The sequence below is a fragment of the Gorilla gorilla genome, chromosome 19 (assembly GCF_029281585.2).
Source record: "Gorilla gorilla gorilla isolate KB3781 chromosome 19, NHGRI_mGorGor1-v2.1_pri, whole genome shotgun sequence".
Classification (NCBI taxonomy): Eukaryota; Metazoa; Chordata; class Mammalia; order Primates; family Hominidae; genus Gorilla; species Gorilla gorilla.
In genome coordinates, this window is record NC_073243.2 from 39,705,313 (window position 1) to 39,717,958 (window position 12,646).

A 12,646-nucleotide genomic window follows, 5' to 3' on the forward strand; every position below is an offset into this window, starting at 1 on the left:
TTTTCTTGCTCATCAGCCTGCATACGAGAGGATAAACACGGCAGGGCAGAGCTGGGAGTCACATTTCCTTTCTATCTGCTGTCTTCCTTGTCAGGCTCCCTACTCTAAAATTGCTATCCCTAATCTACCATGGACTTGGAAATAATGAAACCAAGCTTGTCAGAATCATGCCTCAAGTAAGAGAGTGAGTAGTTTTCAGGTGAGAGCTGCATCGTCCTCTTCTGACTGTAGCTCACGAGCGTGATCATTTAGACTAATGTATTTGACAGCTCGGAGGCTTTTCCTGGTGAACTGCCCTGTGCCAAAGGTCGATATAAGGGACTCCAGGCCAGTGAGGTGAATGATATGCCTAATCTAAATTTATACTGAGTGTGTGAAGTTTTGCAAAATTATTTTAAAAGCTTAATAATCAACTCCTGACTCACCTACTGCCTGGACTATGAATTCTGAATATCAAAAGACAATTTTTGGTATCACAGCACATCCCTTGAGCACTGCCTTCTCCCTTCTGGGAGGGTTCTAATATTCTTACAGTGGAATATTATAGAGCAGTTATAAGATCCACATGTATCAACATAGTTATATTTCAAAACCATAATTTGAGCAAAATAGCAAGTTGTAGATTAATAAAAGCAAGTTGTAGTATAATGTCATTTATTTGAAACTTAAAGTTATGCAAGCAATATCATATTTTGTTTATAGACATATACATTTGTAGTAAAAGATAAAGAAATGCATGGGAACAGTAAACACAAAAATCACCAAATTTAGGACATTTGTTAGCTCTGGTGAATAAGAAGAAAAATTGTATGTCAAATGTTGTTTTTTTTTTTCTTGAACTGGGTGTAATGTATGAATGGTAAGCAAAAAATATTTCATTATTTTATAAGTGAAGAAAATAGGAAAAATAGATCAAAATATTTATAGCAGTCAGTTATGGGGGATAGGATTATAGGTGAGATTCCTCTACTTTAAAAAATTTCCTCCAGTTTGTCTATTATGATATTTGTCTTATGACAGAAAAAGGACATTGATATATAAGAAGAAAGTCTGAAAAATTATTTAATCAGGCACAAAACCTTTTTTTCCTATAATGAGGTGCTAAGCTTAATAGTATACACACAGACACTCATGTACATACACATACTATATATGGAGTATGTAATATATACACACTACATACTGTATATGTATATGTACAAACATACGATATATAATATATACAGAGAGTCACACTGGCTATACACTTCTTACTAAGATGTAAATGACTGATAGATATCTTAGGAGTAACTGCAACAGAGAAGGGAAGAAACAGAGCAAGAAAACATTGAGTGCCTGAAAAGGTTATGAGTATGTTTGGGGTCGGGGAAGGGATGGAGGGTAGGAGGTGAAGTGAAAAGGAAAATCACAAACAACGATCACAGTTAGGGGAAAACTGGAGACCCCAGGGTAAAGTGACTGCTGCTACATGTGACTGGCAAGCCCAGTGAGTCCCACTCATGAGGGCAGGGGCTTGTGATCTGTACAGCCATGGAGGGTTTCTGCCATGTTCCCCTGGATAGCACCCCTTTGCAGTGAAGAAACAGAGGCCTGGGTTGGCTGGGTTGCTGCCCCTTCCCTCTCAGGACAAGGACAAGGTTAAGGACGGGCTGGTTCATGTCTGAACTCTGCTTGCTGCCCAGCCTGCCTGAGGCCTGTGGCATCTGACCAGGATCTGCTGCCCTGGAATCCTTCGGAAGAAACGTCTGTTCTACCCTGATCACTGTCAACAACAGAGATTTTTAATTAATGGAAGCGGATGCATTTCTTTAATGCATACAGAAGTAAAAGGTTGATTTATGTCTTTTGCACACACATAGGGATAGCTTAATTTAATGAAGCTGAAACGGGGTGGGGAGAGGGTCTTAGTGAGACCCATCTGGCCCAGCTCCTGTTTACATGGATCCCTTCCCACTCACGACAGAGATGCTAATGTGAGAGCTACTTTCAAACACTGTAGGATGTGGTGTAATTACACTGTTCATAAAAGAATTCCAAACTGGACTCTGTTTCGAATTTGATGGAATGTAATGAGAATTCTCTGTGGCAGATGACATTCTTCTTTCAATTAATGGCTTACCTGCTCAGAATCATCCCCAAAACCATTAGGCACTAATTAGAGAGATTTATGGCCTCTGAAAGGACCCAAACCAAACATTCTTCAACTAGAAAGTGCAGTAAAGCTATCTCCTTTGAGGACTTCCCAGAGGTCATGTATTTAAATGAAATGTGAGTAGACAAAAAAATTTTCTAGAACACTTTCCATCCAGATCTGAAAGTCAAATCGCCCAAATGCAAATCTTATTAGACCAGTTCACAATGTTTCATTCGTTCCGTCCATCTTTCAGCCATTCATTCATAAAAATCACCCAACAGACATTTATGGAACATTATTAGGAGCAAGATGTAGGGCTTGGCTGTGTTAAACTGCACGGATGAATCGAAAGAGAAATCTCTCATAAGAGACTCTGCATGTTGGAAAGAGAACAGAAGTTAGAAATCGTTAATTTAAGCTTAAGCTTTCCCACTTGTTAGCTATGTGACTGTGGGCAAATCACTTAACCTCTCTGAGACTCAAAGTCCTCAAAACGAGGATAAATAATGCCTGTCTTTCAAACTTCATAGAATTGCACCGAGTAAAATAATGTATACCAAATCTGGCCATAAAGTGTGGCATAAATGTAAGAGGCTATTGATATTAAAATACTTACTGCCCAGGAGGGGAGATTTAAAGCACCCAGAAATACCCGTCATCCAGGGTGCCAACCATTAATAATGAGATTCTAAAAATATTATTAGGTATAGAATTTATTTGAGTACAAAACTTGATGATAGTCACCTGGGAAACACTGACTCCAAAGGGATGGAGTCAGTGCTCCAAAGTGGGGAAGCTAAGGTTTCACTTACATAGGCAGAAACAGTTTCAGCAGAGTTGAAACATTTTACATATAAGGCCAATGCATACATTATAGCTATTTGGTTAGTACACTGTGCTACATTCCAAGGAAGACTGCTGTAAAGAGGAGTAATGTTTGGAGGGAGTCATCTCTGTTCCTAATCATTTATAGGAAAAGAACAGAGAGAAGTTGCAACTGTATGCCATGTGACTCAGGCTACATAGCCACATTCCTCTTAAGGCTCAGAATAAAGTTCCAACAGCTTTTAGGTTTGAATTAATTTCACAAAGACGAAAAAAAAAAACCCAATGCTATTTTGATAGAGACACAAATTTACTTATTGGTTCCAAATATCTATTGAGCCCTAATATCGCCAGATAATGTGCTTAAATAAAGTGTAAAGGGGTTTAGAAGAGGAAGAACTATCTATGAGTTCTTTAAATCCTCCCCACCCCCACTACAATTATTCCCCAGATCTTACAGAACCCTTATGATGATCAGTATGGCTCTCATTTTTTCAACTACTAAATAAAACTCACTGTGCATAGATTGATTTCCTTTTATTATAAGAATGTTATTATTTGTTCTTAAAATAATTTCATCCCAGCCTTTCCCTGCCCCACCTCCCTCTTTCTCTCACTTGAAAATGAGAAGTTGAGATAATGGACAAATTTGGAGGCCCACAGACCTGCCTGGCCTCTTCCTGGTCCAAGCAGGGAGAACCAGGAAAGCTGTATAACATCTCTGTCTTGGTGATCCCTGTGGAGTGGGGGAAACTACACCAATCCTACAGTGTCTTATATAGGGCTGAGAGCAGCTTATGTAAAGCTTCTGGCATATTGAACATGCTGAGCAATTGCAGCCATTATCCTTGTAACAAAAGGACATTTTAATCCATCTGCTTCCTCCCTTTATGTAATGACTCAGGTTTTGATAGAGGATTTGATTTAACTGAGTCATGTGGTTTTTTTTTTCATTTATTGATTTGGGAGAAGAACAATAAGTATGGTTTAAATTTTTTTCAGTAGACTTTAAGCCAGTTATTCAACAGCTATAGACATGAAAAAACGACATAAATAGGCAAAACACTTGCTTCTTCTCTTATGATCCCTAGAACCGCAGAACCGCAGAACCACAGAGTCCCCTTTCTTTTGAATCCATTTTTAGCCCTAGTATTTTTCTCAACCATTTCCCCTGTGGCATGGTTTATGCATCTTCTGCCAAAGGCAGGGGATGTTACCTTTTTGGTTTGGCTACTGTCACTTCAATAATTCAGTTAACAATTACATCTTACTTTTAAGCACATAATGAGAAGGGAATGGCAAATCATCTAGTTGTAAAACATGAAATACTTTGATTTAATACAACCCCTTTCCTTCCCTGGTAGTTCAAATACTTGTTTCAGTTATCATAGTAATAGAAATCGGTACTTTGTTTTGTTTTCTGCCTATAATGTAAAAAATGCTTTCTAAAGACAAACTTAAATCTGCTGAATTGATGCTGCAAGAGCAGTGAGCCTTGGGTGGAGGAGGATGCAGGTATAGGAGGTAGAAAGGGCAACGGCCCTGTGATCAGTGAAAGGATGCCCTGTGAATTCAGTCCTTGAAAATGACCTTTGATTCCCCTCACAAAAGCACTCAAGGATGTCCTGAGGTTGTTACCAGTTGCTCATACCACCTGGGGGCACATAGCCAGAGCCTCAGAGCTGTGGAGGGGAGCCAAGAAGGCAAACCACCCCTACTCCCAAAATAGTGGAAAGAATATTTTAAAAGTCTCGGTAGTATTATCAGTACCTGGGTGCCTTCATGGGGACTTGGAGGCCAGGGAGGTTTGCTTCTTGGAGGGAGGAGGATACTTTGTATAGTTGTCTTTTGAGTTTGTATGTCATTTACTTTCAGCAAAGGAATTTGTATGCTTACCTGTGTTTGTTGGTCTCTTTTCATCAACTATCACTTCCTTTATGGCATCACCCAACATGTGGAAATATATCTGTGTGATATATTCCTGGAAGTCCAACTGCTAGGTCAAGACTAGAACTCTGTTTTTAATAAGAAATGGTAAAAAGTGCAACCAAAAAGAAAACTCCTATTCAGTAACTTGGGATTGGGAAACAAACTCCCATGATAAAACATATCAACCTCAGGTCTAGACTGTATACCATTCCTGGCAGACAGGGATAGTAAGAAAAATGATAGGACCAGCAAATTCAAAAGGCATCTGCTTGTTGAATCATTATCCAGGCAATGGGATACATGCATTAAGCAGCCAACCTCTCTGCTCCAGTTTTTACCTTTGGGAGGAAAGATCTGTCCAATGTCCTGCAGGGCTACCCCAAAAGGAGGCTCTTGGGAAGGATCCCCTTGTAAGGCTATGTCACCTTAACAAAACACTTCTGAGTTTTGTCAGTATCCTTTGTACTTGGGCCCAGAAACTTCCTAAGCAGCCCAAGATCAACTCAAATTTGCTCAATGGGCTTAGGTTTTTGGGCTTTAGCTTCCACAAAAATCCTAGCTAATTATTTATTTCATTTTGAGAGAGTTCAGTTGCTAAACCAGTAAGATCTCTCCATATCTGGTTACTTCCTGAAGGTACATCAGCTTGGCCACCTGTTATGATGACCATATCCTCTTTGCTTACGACAATAAAAGCTGATGTGTGGAACCTGTTCCTCTACGTTCTTCATCCAACAAGGGAGCCTAGTAGAAAGTGGTTTGAAGGTATATGAGATCAGGGTGCTCCAACATCTTGGATAGCACTGTTATAATTTTGAAGTTATCAAACTTTCCAACTCAGGGCACCTATCTTGTTCACAGGAAAGGTGCAAAGCTGATAATTTGATCTATGTGGTTTAGTAAGACACATGATTAATGTCTTATTCTGGACCTTGGAAATCTGATTTTCTGACCTGGCTTTTTCTCTATCTGCTTTTAGTGAAGTATCCTTGGACTAAAATTGGTCTTTCCTCCTCTACCTTAACCAAGATCACAAGAAATAATCAACATACTTTGACAGCTTTACAATTGACTATGAAATCCCATGAATCTTAGCAATTGATTAGCCTCACTCTCAGTGGGCATGTGCTCAGAATTCCAGAAGGCAAGAGCTATATGCAAACAGCATTGTTACTGCAACACATGGGCCCAACATCATCTTCCTTCTCAGCCCAATTTTGTCCATTTTAAACATTGTCCTTTCATGGCTCTTTGATTTTATAGATACATTCTAGAATCAAAATTTTTGTTAAAGTTGCATCAAATTCATAGAATAATTTGGAGATAATTATTTATTTATATTATTGAGTCTTCCTATCTATGTACACGGTATATCTCCCATTTGTTTAGAAATTAAACACATAAATCTAGGTCCCTTTTAATAGTTAAACATATTTGTTAATATCTTTTGATTAAGTCTTATGTTTTTCCAAAAAGGTCTTGCTCCTTTTCAATGCATTATTTTTTCTTTGTTCATTTCATGTAGTTCAGATCACTGAGCATATACATAGCAGTTATTTTTCTTGTTATGCCTTGTTATTTCCATGTGAATTCCCTAAATTCACATCTAGGCTGAATCAACTCCTACTTCAAGTACGAAAATGATTGTAATAAGAAATGCTATAGGTCACATTTGAATATGGAATGTGTGGGAGCTCTAGTGACTAGGATCATCCTATTTAAGACGTTTATTCTTTATTCGTTCACCTGTTCAACCTCCCTTTTTCTCATAATTAAATTTTAAATAACACATATTTTCAGCCTTTTTAAAACTCTGCTTCACCTCACAGCTCATCAGATTAATTAATTAATTAATTAATTCTATGAATATCTGTTAAGTTTTTCCTCATTTACAGAATGAAACTGGAAACTAGAAGTTTATGGTACATTTTGTGGTGGAATTCAGTGATACCTAACATGAGCACTTTCCCCCTCTGCTCCTACCCCAGAGTGCACATCTTCTGAAATGATTCCTGCTGACTTGTTCAGAAGGAATAGCGGGTTCCCATGATAAGGTACAAGCTTACCCACAAGAGTGCTTCTACCACATGGGGAATCACCGGCAAGTTTATTTTATTGAGCACGGTCAAGAGGAGTGGATGGAAGAAGCATTTCACAGATTTTCCATGTATGGGCAACAGCCACTGATTTTTATGGAAAAAGCACTATGAGTTACTATTGTCATCTTTGAGGAGTAACAGGTTACTGAATGAGCCCATGCCACATAAAATGTCAGGCCAAGGACTTAGAGTAAAGGAAACAGTGGCTGAAGGAAGCTATGGTTGCTTAGGTTGCATGCAACTAAGCTTGGCTAGAGTCAGGGGCAGGAGTGAGAATTAGGGAAGGCTCCCTCTTCCATTCAGCAATGCTGATGCTGATGCCAGCTAGACTGGACCCAAGGTGGAAGCAGAGGCAGAGCAGAAGTTAGGGTGAGGACTTGCACCAACCCATATTCTTCCCCCTGCCATCATCCATGCCACCCTTCATGGCCCAGGACCCACAGTGCATGGACTTTTATTTCTCTGAGTATAAGCCCTCCCATGTGTCAACTTCTGCTACCACTCTCACCTCCCACTAAATAAGATGGTCTTGTGTCTCACTGCTTACAGTCTCACATCTATCTTTCCTATGTTGTTTTCTAGATACTCCAATATATTCATCCTTGCTTGTGTCTTATGGCTCTGCTCCCTCATTCATTCATTCATTCAGTCAACAGACAATTACTGATTTCCCCCTATGTGTAGCTCTGTACTAGGCTCTGTACATAACAGAGATAAAAGACAAAGCCTCTACCTTCAAGGAACTCAAACCAGTGGGGAAGACTGACAAATAAGCAACTAAATTACAATAAACTCAGTTCCATGCAACACACATTCACTAAATGCCTACCACTCAGGAGACATTTTAATAGGATTGCCTTAACCCAACTGATAACTTTAATTGGGAATTCAGGCAAGATGGAAACTGTGTGAAAAGTGTATATAAAATGCATTGTAAACTACAAATATTCGCTATTACTATGATGCACACAAGTTGACCAAGTCAAAGTTATTGCTATTGCTTCAGCCTCTCAGCTCTCTAGGCATAGGTAGAGACAGTGAGGAAAATGCAATTTTTACCTAAGCTCCAGACAACTCCTATCAACAGATGAATGAATGTTTCTCTCCAAAGACTGCTATACTCTTTTGGCTCTACTGAAGCCCTGGCTGGTGGTGACAGATGGAAGAAAGGTCATCTCCAGAAGTCAGCAAGGGGTTAAATACTCCTGCTTTTTGTATCCATTTCCCTTGTCCTTGACGGGGGAGAAAGAACACTCCTCCTAGCAGAGACCCCTCCTTCACCTGGTAGGTGTCCAGCTGGAAGCAAAAAGATGGATAAGGAAGGGGTCTTCAGTCCATCAAGGCTAGCTATAAAGTACATGTTAATGCTTTTTCATGATTTTCTCTGGAAGTCAAGGGGACTGTTGCCCTTGGTGATCCCAGAGAAACTTGAAAGAGATCTGATTTGGACCAATCCTCATCCAATCAAAATTCAGGACCACAAGTTCAATTACTGTCCTCTGCCACTCTACAGGAAAACTTCTAAATCATGGCAGAAAACAAGAATTTGATCTGACGAGTACAAGAGATTTCACACAAGTTAATAGAACTTGGAATTATGAAGCCACTTGAAAATAGCTTTGGACTAAAGATTTTCTCCATGACAGTTATTCTTATTTCCTTGCATTTGTGAAAATGCCCAGACAGAGCCCAGTTACTTCTCCATATTGAAGTGAAGAATTTTATGTCTAATTTTTGCGTGTGCAACAGGTGGGGGTGGGGGCAGCTAAGAGGAATTTTATTTGCCGTTTTCTGAGACTTCCTATGCCACTTTGGGTCATCCAGGAAGCAGATGCCCATCAGAATAAAATAAGCAGAAGGGAAATGTTTGTGAAGCGTCCTGGGACAGAGCAGGAATAGACAGGGAGACCTTTTAGGACCCCATGCAGAGCTGAGACCTGTGCAAGGAAAGAGGGAAAAAAAGGAGAACTGGGTGGGAGGAGATTCAGGGTGCAGTGAAACTGATAAACTCTGAGCCAGGCCAAGAGGAAGCCCCAGAGCAAAGATGTGTTGTTAGAGGACTCCAAGTTGGGCAGGTATGGCTGGTTCTAGCAGCTTTATCATGCTTGGCCACTGGATAGAAACAACCAATGGAGAGCAAGGCCTCAATAGGAATGCTGCATTAGATCCACAGGTGCACAGCTGAAAACTGCCCATGAATTGCTGTCCTTGAAGGTTCTCTTGAAAAGAGATTTCAGTGGAGCACCTCCATGGCTACCACATCCACTCCTTGTGCCACACACATCCATTTCTCCACGTGTGTTCAGTGAACAGCTTCCCTTCCATTCCTGCGGGCTTCTCTTCCTGAGGAGAAACTCAGGTTAGTTGGGCAAACTCAGTCCCATCTCTGCAGCTGGTCATTGTCTCCCTTCTCCACTGTCCATGCTAAATTCCCCTCATCCTCAGTGTCACCTCACCAGGCCTTGAGAGCTTGCCCAGTGGTATGACCCCAAACTCTCATTCCTAAGTAATCTGAGCCCTCAGTACAACCGGATAAATAATCCTAAAAGGTGCCCAGTTGGCTCCACTGAGTTTCACATATATTCCTCCCTGTTCCCATTGTGTAAAAGTAACCTCACCTGCCCTGCTGGCCACGGACAATTTTCCCTACCAAAATGATGACTTTACCTCTCACCTTCTGGTCTTTGGACACCAGCAGTCCTAAGTACCCAGGAGGCAACCATAACTTGTAGTTCAACAGGACATGTGCTATATCTCCACAAGAATGTACCCCCTCTAGAGACTAGAACCTCTAATCCTACAAAGCCCAGTATTGCGGGGGTGTAAAGCACAAAGTCCCCGGATGGGTCACTGGACATGATGGCAAGTGGGCCTACTCTTGCTTGCAATCCTTGATTCCTGGATAGCTCAGACCTATTCAGACTGTGTTATGACAGTGAGTGGGACAGTTAGCATAGCTGTGGGGCAAAACTAAATGTCATCGTATGTTCCATGTAAATGCAGACCGTCTCTGCTCCTTCTTTCTGATTGGAATAAAAAGGAATGCCAAATCAACAGCCACATACCATGTATATGAGAATTTATGAAATTACTGTAGCAAAGATACTATGTTCAACACAGAACTATAATCCAGGCTATTCCTTAATTAAGTTTATGGTAGTCTATAGCCATTCTTCATGATCCATCATGTGTCTGCAGGGGCTAGACTGATGAATTAAATGGAGATATGATTAGAACTACTATTCAGCCCTGCATGCTTTAGGTTTTAAATGGTGGCACCAATCTCCATCATTCATACCTCCCCCACTCTGACCTACCAAAAAAAAAATTTAAATGCAATATTGTCTTTATTTACTATTTTCTCCAGGAAGCCAAAAACAGAAGGCTTTGGAGGCTTCTACTTGGCCTTCCCCGCTGTGCTAGCTCCTACCCGCAGGCCAGGGGTTCAATGTGAGAGTTATTCCAAATACAAAATATGGGTCCCTGTGAATCCATAGTAAGCCAGACTTGCCAGATCTCCATTCATTAGGGATCTATAGAAACATTCTGGGTCTCTGGGTTTCAATGTCAACTCAGACTCTGTGTCCAATACTTCTTTGAAATGTCTAGCCATTCCACTTTCCCAGTATACAGTCACACTAGTAAATGGCCACTGGTCCCTTTGAGGAAGGACTGAGGGAATCATTACAGTGTCTACATGCTATGGTATAGCAGGGTCCTTCCTCCTAGGGACCCAACCATCTCTTTAGTCAATGGGTTTCAGATCAGAAAATTGGCTGAAGGCTAGTAACTGAGCAAGTGATCATGACCTTGTATTGAGGCAACCTACCTCAGCCTCCTTCTCCTCTATTCTTACCTTCTTCTAATGGCATTAAGCAGCACTCTTGTCTTCCCACCTATTTGGTCATATTACATTGACCATCTCCACAATCTCCTGTGTTCAAACACCTTTGGCTGCCCCTGACATTGCTGGTCATTGTAGTAATGGCAGCCCCTGGCATCCAGTGGTTAATGCTGCCACCTGGCCTCTATGACTTCAGGGCTCCATTGCTCCCATTCCTATCCATGAGCCCAGCTCTCCCCTGCCACCATGGGCTTCACCAGCATGTTCCTGATGGCCCTAGTGAATGCTGTGTCTTCTGGGCTTTCCTATGCAATACAGTCTTCAAGTGGGTTTCTGACCTCACATAAAATATTGATTCCAACATTCTTTCCTCCTCAAGTCTTTTTATTCCTTCCTCCACCAGCCTCTGCTGGGGCAACTCAGGAAAGTCCACTTTGCTCGATGTTAGCCGTTGCTTTCTTTAGGTTGCTAAGAGCCACCTTAGCCAGGCATTGGCCCCATACTGGGGGGTTCTTGCCTGTGTCCTAAGAAAGTGCACCAAGTCCATGAATTCCTGTTAATGCAGTTTTACGTTCTGCTCCCCCTGGATCAAGCACCCTGAAAATCCGATTCCAAGGGTATTCCCTTTCCTGTGCTGGTACATACTACCTAATTTTTCAGCTCTTTCTGAGTATAATCTCTTCCCTGATTTATCAAGCCCATCACGTCTCAGTCACACTATGCTGGGATTTAACTCTAGTTATCAGCCTGTTAGCCAGGAGAGGGGTGTGGGCAGCTATTGAGGGGCACTTGTTGCCTCAGAGGGAAGGGCTTCTTCAGCATCTTCCCACTAGGGGAAGTACCAGCTCTTAATAGAAATGGGTGGATTGCCTTAGCAAGTTCCGAAGGTGCAGGGGAGTCTACATGACTAAAATTCTTGAGGGCATCCACCATGAGGTCCGTATCCTAGGTTCCAGGGTCCCAGCTTTTCCCAACCAGGCCTCTGACTTTAGCATAATAGTCCTGTCTTAACTGAGCAGTTAAACATCTCTGGAGCTCTGGAAAACTGAATCCTGTATCCTCTCTTCAACTTTGATCATCCTCCTACTGCAGTAGATAAGAGGCCTCTGGCTCTCACACTTAGTTCTGAATTGTTCATTAACTGCCCTCTGTTTCTCATTATCCCTCCACGGGGTGTCAATACGATATAGTAATAACTGTCCTTGTAGCTATTGCTCTCCCTAGATATCTAAAATGCCTGAATCACTGTACTGGCAAAGGCATTCTCCTCTATTGGGACATATTTTTCTGGTCACTACCAATGACATCCTCAGCAATTGAGCCACACCACTTTATTCCAGGGACTATCTGCACCCCATATTTCTCTCAGGATGACATTCTTTTGCCAGCTGTGTGGTGAGTGAGCTGGACCCCCAAACCCCATTCTGTGTACCAGCTATTATCATTTTGAGTCCTTTAAGAGCAACATCAGGTGGAACTAGAAGTGCTGGAAATTCACTGGGGGAAACATTTGTGAAGGGAAGAAAGGGCAGGAGTAGGTGGGAATGGCCTTAGAACATGATACAAGCCAAAGGAAGCAGCTAAGAAAGGAGGATGGGTAGGTAAGCCCCAGACGGCAGGGCAGATCTGAGAAGGGCTCAGCAAGGCAAATGAGCCCAGAGCAAAGCTGGCCATCACAGGAGCCCTATGTCAAACAGGAATGGCATGGGGCTGGTATCTGGGCTGTGCCCAGTCTTGGCTGGGCCACACACACATTGTGTCATGGCCAGGGCCACACACACAATGCCTCAATGTGGACTCCTCTGGAGATCCAAA